This window comes from Pteropus vampyrus, unplaced genomic scaffold (genome assembly GCF_000151845.1).
Source record: "Pteropus vampyrus isolate Shadow unplaced genomic scaffold, Pvam_2.0 Scaffold317, whole genome shotgun sequence".
Taxonomy (NCBI): domain Eukaryota; kingdom Metazoa; phylum Chordata; class Mammalia; order Chiroptera; family Pteropodidae; genus Pteropus; species Pteropus vampyrus.
In genome coordinates this window covers 35,789-42,362 of record NW_011889098.1, presented here as the reverse complement: position 1 = coordinate 42,362, position 6,574 = coordinate 35,789, and the positions used below count along the sequence as shown (strand labels likewise).

The 6,574-nt window shown below is 45.9% G+C and overlaps 1 long non-coding RNA gene across 1 annotated transcript in view; it reads right to left on the bottom strand.

Moving 5' to 3' along the window:
- Positions 1 to 3,374: 3,374 nt before the first annotated feature.
- The window catches only part of LOC111730494, an 8,249-nt gene continuing 5,049 nt past the window's right edge, over positions 3,375 to 6,574 (bottom strand). The window contains exon 2 of the long non-coding RNA XR_002776716.1: positions 3,375 to 3,725. This is a non-coding gene — a long non-coding RNA (uncharacterized LOC111730494). The remainder of the gene's footprint in view (positions 3,726 to 6,574) is intronic.

The window sequence follows — 6,574 nt, the reverse complement described above, 5'->3', positions numbered from 1 at the left end:
TCTTTGTCCACTGAACCTCCACTGTCAGAACTTGCACTGTTTTTAAAATTTATTTTTACTTTTCGATTACAGTTGATATTCAATGTTATGTTTCCAGTGTATAGCATAGTGGTTAGACATTTTTATAACTTCTGACGTGACACCCCTGATAAGTCTAGTACCCACCTGGCACTACACATGGTTATTATAGTTTTAACTACATTCCTTCTGCCGCGCTTCACTTCCCCGTGACTTTTTTGTAACTACCAACTTGTTCTTTTTAATCTCTTCCTGTTATTACCCATTCTCCCCAATTTCCCCTCCCATCTGGCAACCAAGATAAAGCGCATGTTCTCTTATCTATGAATCTGTTCCCGTTTTAGCTTGATCATTTACTTTGTTCTTTCGCTTCTACGCATAAGTGAGATCATATGGCATTTGTCTTTGTCTGACTTATTTCACTAGCATAATACCCTCTAGGTCCACCCATGTTGTCACGTGTAGCAAGAGTTCATTCGTTTTCATGGCTGAGTAATATTCCATTGTGTATATGTACCAAATCTTCTTTACCCAGCTGTCCATCGATAGATACTTAGGTCGCTTCCATATCTTGGCTACATAAATAATGCCGCAGTGAACATAAAGGTGCATATATCTTCTCGAATCAGTGTTTTGGTTTTCTCCAGATAAATCCCCAGAAGCGGGATTGCTGGATCCTATGGTGGTTCTATTTTTAATTTTTCGAGGAAACTCCACGCTGTTTTTCGTAGTGGCCGCACCAATTTTGCACTTCCTTGTTCCTTTTTTTTTTTTTAAGCTTTTTAGTTTGAAAATTTACAAACCAACCCAAGAGTTGAAAGAATAGTACTGTGAATAGTATATCCTTCCTTAAATGTCAACATTTCACATTTGCGTTCTCTCTCATGATACAGGCTTTTTCCCCTGAACCACTAGAAAGTTGCAAACAACACTGTTTCCCCCACTAAGTACCTCACCATTATCACATGCAAGAAATTTAATACCATTTCAGTTGTATCATCCAGTACACCATCTATATTTAAATTTCCTCTCTTGTCGCAAAATGTCGTAAACACACACACCTTTTTTTTAATTCGGGATCTCCCCGAGAGTCATTTGTCGCATTGGATTTCATGCTTCTTTACAGAAACTCCTTTAGTTACTACTCTGCTACCAGGACTTTCACTTAAAAATAAAATCTTGCATAACTTTGGCATATTTGGAAAGCCCAGGCCAATCATTTTGTGGACTGTGTCAGTCTGGATCTATCGAATTGTTTCCTCATGATTAGACTCAGGTTAAACTTTTTAGTAAGAGAAGTAGAAGGTGACATCGTGTACTTCCACAGGGAGGCACGGTTTTGTCCCAGTACCCATGATGCCGTGTTTGATCACTTGGTCAAGGTGTGGTCCGGCGATCTCCCACAGAGACACCCACCTCTCTCCCTCTGCAACAGGTAACATCTGCAGCGATAGGGCTGAAACTAGTATTTTCACCCGGCGGGAGCAGCACACACTGACGAACACGTACCGCATCAGCTAGAAAGGAATTCTCCAGTTCTGCCATCCCTTCTATGTGCGTTAGCGGTCATTCCTGTCCAAAGAAGAGCGCCCTCCCCCTTGGCCTCCTTTTCTCTCTTTTCCTTTTCTCCTCATCCTCGTCCCCTTCACGACTCCGTTCCCCTCTCCTCCTTCCTGAATAAGGGTGTGGACTCCTAGATTCTATTTAATTCAGTTATTATAATCAAATACCATTATTATTTTGGATGCTTAAATTGCCTGTATTTGGCCAGTGGAAGCCTTCTGCCCGGTTTCTTTGTCTTTACATATATCCTTTCAATCTTTGAGTACTTCCTTGCTTTATGACCCAAAACCTACTAGCTCTCACTGTACTTTCGAGAAACCCTAGTTCCTTTTCGTAGGAAACAGCCTTAGAAAATTAGATCTGAGTACTTGCTGTGCTCATTACTACTGGCGTAGCATTTCTTACAGGCCCTTTCAATGGACGAAGCATATATATAGATATAAAACAGTCAGCAGGACACGCTTCGCCCACTGTATGTAAATCACAAGTTCATACTGATGCCTCCAATGGGAAATCCAGCAACATAGGGTTTATCCTAAGCGTCCACTTTCTGCATTTGCATTTTCCTTCTTCCTCGGTGAAAACCCCATTTCAAGTCAGCATCAACAGATTTATCCTACAGCACACGCAAAGCAGTCGAGACTTACACCCCAGGACTTCCACCAGCAACAAACCTTCTGAGTTCGAGATATCTTTGCGGTTCTTCTTGTCTTTATGATATGTGAGGGAGGAAGAAGCTTTCTTCTACCCTCGGGGTTCTTTGGGTTGTTTCATAGACATGAGACAGATCAGCAAGAGAAAATGGCCAAATTCAACTACATACACGTGTATGAGAACCACACATCCATGAGAGTGTCAGAGACCCCACCCGCGGGAGGGTCAGAGACCCCCACACGTGGGAGAGGTTCCAAGTCAAGGAAAATGAGGTGAGGTCCATCTGGCATTCTGAACTCTGGCTGCGGTAATGTGCCTTGGACTTCAAAGCAGGTAAAAGGTCGTTGCAGGACAAAGAAGCGCAGATGGTAACTGGAAGTTTGCCCCGCCCTTTGCATAGGTCATAAAGGTCATCTCTGATAATCTCTTACTAGGGCAAGGTCCCTAAGTCCAGTCCTTTTAGGTAGTTAAGTGCGGGGAGGGCAGAAGTTTCTCTTGAGTCACCAGGGTCTTCGTTGGCTTTAGCTCAAAACAATCCACACACCACAGCGGGGCATCTTGGGGTGACTCGTTCTGAACCCCACAGGTATAACCTTCTAAACAGTGTGCAGTTAGAGCACTGGGTTCAAAGCTACTTAAATGAATCGGCTTTTCAATATAACTGTTATTAATTTAGTATTTTTATTTGCATCAATTTTAGAGTTTGCTTTTTTCATCCTTTTTATTCAATTACACTTTTTGCATGCGTAAAGCAGTCACACGGTTCAAAATAAAATCTTACAAACGTTGTACGCAGAAGAGTCGCACTCCCCTCCTGTCCCCTGTACTGTCCCCACTCATCTCTGGCCTTGAACCATTTCCAATTGTTTCCAGTTTATTCTTCCATCCTCCCAAAGTAAGAATATATATCTACATATTTGTTAGTTATCCGTTGCTGTATAACTAAGCTTAGCAGCTTCGAGTGACAAACATTTATTACCTCCTGGCTCCTGGGCCGGAAGTCCAGAGGGGCCGGGCAGGTACCTCTGGCAAGGATGCAACCAAGGTGCACTTGGAGCCGCCACAGTCATCTCGAGGCTCATCCGGTGGGGACGGGGAGGACTCGCTCCCAAGCTCCGTCAACCTGGCTGTTGGCCTCGGAAGATCGTCTTTCAGGCTCACTCGTGTGGCTGCTGGCCGACCTCAGGTCCTGGTTGGCTGTCGGGCGGAATATCTGTTTCCTGGGGCTGCCGTAACGAGTTACCACAAACTGGACAGCTTTAGAAGAACAGGAATTTATTCCTTCACAGTTCTGAGGACTATAAAGTCCAGAGTCAGGATGTCCGCAGGGCCCTGTCCTTTCCACGGGTGCTGGGGGGACCCTTCCCTGCCTTTCTCCCGGCCGCCGGCAGTGGCAGCTCTCCTCGGCGTCCTTGGCTCATGACTGCGTAACTCCAGCTCCTGCATCTGCCTTCACATGGCGTTCTGCCCTCTGCATGCGTCTCTGTGTCCTAATTATAAGGACACCGGTCATTGGATCAGGGCCCACCCTGACCCAGCATGACCACATCTGAACTTGATTACATCTGCAATGACCCTATCGCCAAAAAAGGCCACATTCAGAAGTCCAAGGTGGGTTAGGACTTCAACACACATCTTCGGGACTCACAGTTCAACCTTCAAGGCTAGAGATGCCAGTTTCTCACACTGTGGCCTCTCCGTAAAACCGCTCATAACGTGGCAGTTTACTTCGCCCTACGGAAGGAGTGTGAGGGCAGGGGAGAGAGAGAGAGAGTGAGAGAGAGAGAGAGAGAGACAGATTCCAAGACGGGAGCCACAGTCTTTCTGTAACCTAATTTACGACGACATCCCACCACATTTGCTGTAATTCTATTTGCTAGAAACGAGTCAATAAGTCCAGCCCACACTCGGGGGCAAAGTTTACACAGGAGCATGAAAAACAAGAGGCAAGTTTGCTCTCTATCACTATATATATATTTTTTCTTACCTCTCCTTTCTCACATGAAAGGCAGCGTATTTAAATTCCACCTTGCTTTTTTCACATAACTATATATAACATGTCCTGGAAATCACTACAGAGCCGTTCACAGAGGCCTTTCGCATTCCTATTACCGCAGGGTGGTTCTGCTTTCTATGAACGGACCCAGGGTATTTATTTATTCAGCTTCTATGGTGTGATGAGCAGAATTCTAAGATGGCCCCCAGAGGCTTGGCCGCTGGTGTACGTACACCTTCTCGCAGTTATTTGGTCAAACGCTAATCTAGGCATGGCCATGAAAGGATTTCGCACAGGTATTAAAGTCCCAAATCAGTTAACCCTATACAAGGAGATCATCCAGGGGGCCTGGACTAATCTCACAAGCCCTTGCACAGAGTTCTCTCTAGCTGGTCAGAAGGGAAGTCAGAGCTTCAACTCACAAGGTTTGACACACTGGCTTGAAGATGGAGAGCTGGGTGGCAAAGAATGCAGGTGGCCTGTAGGAGCTGAGTGTGGTCCCAGGCTGCCACCCTCTAAGGAAAAGCCACCTTAGACCTGCCATCACAAGAAACCACCTTCTGCCAATAATAAGAATGAGCTTGGAAGCGAATTCATCCTCGTTCGTTCTCCAGATGCGAACTAAGCCTGGCCAACACCTTGATGTGGCCTTATGATCTTCTGAGCGGAGATCCCAGCCACAGCATGCAGACTTCTAATCGACCGAATCGTGCACTAATAAATGGGTGTTGCTTTAAGCTTGCGGTAATGTATTATGCAGCAATAGAAGACTAGTACATGTGACATGTAGATTTTTTACCATGTTTTGCTATGACAAATAATGATGTAATGAATAAACGTTTGCATATATTGTTTTTCTTGGAGGAGCTGTAGCTTCAGGGTAAATTCCCAGAAGTGGGATTGCTGGGTCAAAGAGTAAGTGCATATGTGTAAAGCCTGCATCTATTGGTGCAAAATGATCCTCCAGGACCCTTTATATGCAATGGTTTATTCGGGCCACAGAAGTGTAATTTCCATGTTACAGCTGGGGGAACTGGGGTTCCAGGAGCTCCGTGGCCTCTGCCTCGTTCTCTTCTCCTGTTTCTGCAGCTCGGCCCTCAGGTCAGACTCAAACCATCCCTCTTCTGCTCCCTGACTGGAACTCTCAGGGAGCCCCCGGAGTTCTGTTCACACACTGGTTTCAAATCAACACAGTCTGGACCCGTTTGAGGCATCACTTGAATCCGGCCATGAAAACCGGTCCGGTCCGCAGCCTGTGGGAAAAGTCACTGGAACGCTGTCTTTTCTGGGGCAGGGCAAGAAGCCGTGACTGCTTCCACCCCCACTCTTGTCTCCCCGGGTCCTTCCCAGACTCGGGACTTTGGTGCACCTGCAAACAAAGGCACTCGATTTCCCCCTTTTCTACAGATCCTTGAGACACCTAAACTCCCCCATCACCCTACGTGCCACCAGCCCTGCTGACACATACGTAATGCTGGTAATACACACATGATGGCCAGTAATTTATATTTAATGTTGTCTATTTAGTGCTTAGTAATACACAATTTCCAACCTTTTAAGTATAAGGATTCCTTTGTCATGTAAGCTAAACTTTCAAAATTTTCGGAGTCCTAGGAAATAGATGGCACACTTTCAGCATCCATCAGGAAAATTCACACCGAACTTGAAGACCCTCTGAATAACCGTGGGTCCCCCGAGGGGTCTCGATCCACAGGCTGGAAGTCAGTACTCTTCGGAACGGCAGCTTGGTTACACCATCACAACCAGATTAGAGACAAGAATAACAAAGAAGAAGCGGAAACACTAGACACAAGTCTACCACCTACGCAGTCCCCACCGAACACAACCGACTTTTCATCTACTCTGAGCCTTCAGCTTTGTGCACGCTTTGATCTGACTGCAGTAAGCACACCCAGATGACGACGTGGAAGCGAAGACATAGCTTCTTCTCAGTTCTGGCCACAATTTGGTTAGCTTCCTGCCCTCGATGAATGTTTCTAAGTCCTTAGTTGCAAAATGGAAACAGTACTTAGCCAGCGGAATGTTAAATGAGGTGACGTGTGCAAAAACTCACTTCGTAAAATCTAAGCGCCGCAGAAATAACGCCGAGTGCAGCAATAACGCCACGTCACCGGCTTAAAATCCTTCGTCGACTCCCAGGGGCTTCAAGATCAAGGACAAACCCTTAGTCTGGCACATAAGCCCCTCACTGCGTGGGATCCAGTCGCAAGAGTCCAGTCTCCCATCCCATCATCTAGTCATCTGCCTCTCAGCCCTATGTCCTAACATCTGGCCATTGAGGCCTTTCTCAAGCAGCTGGACTTTCAGCCCTATTTCCACTTA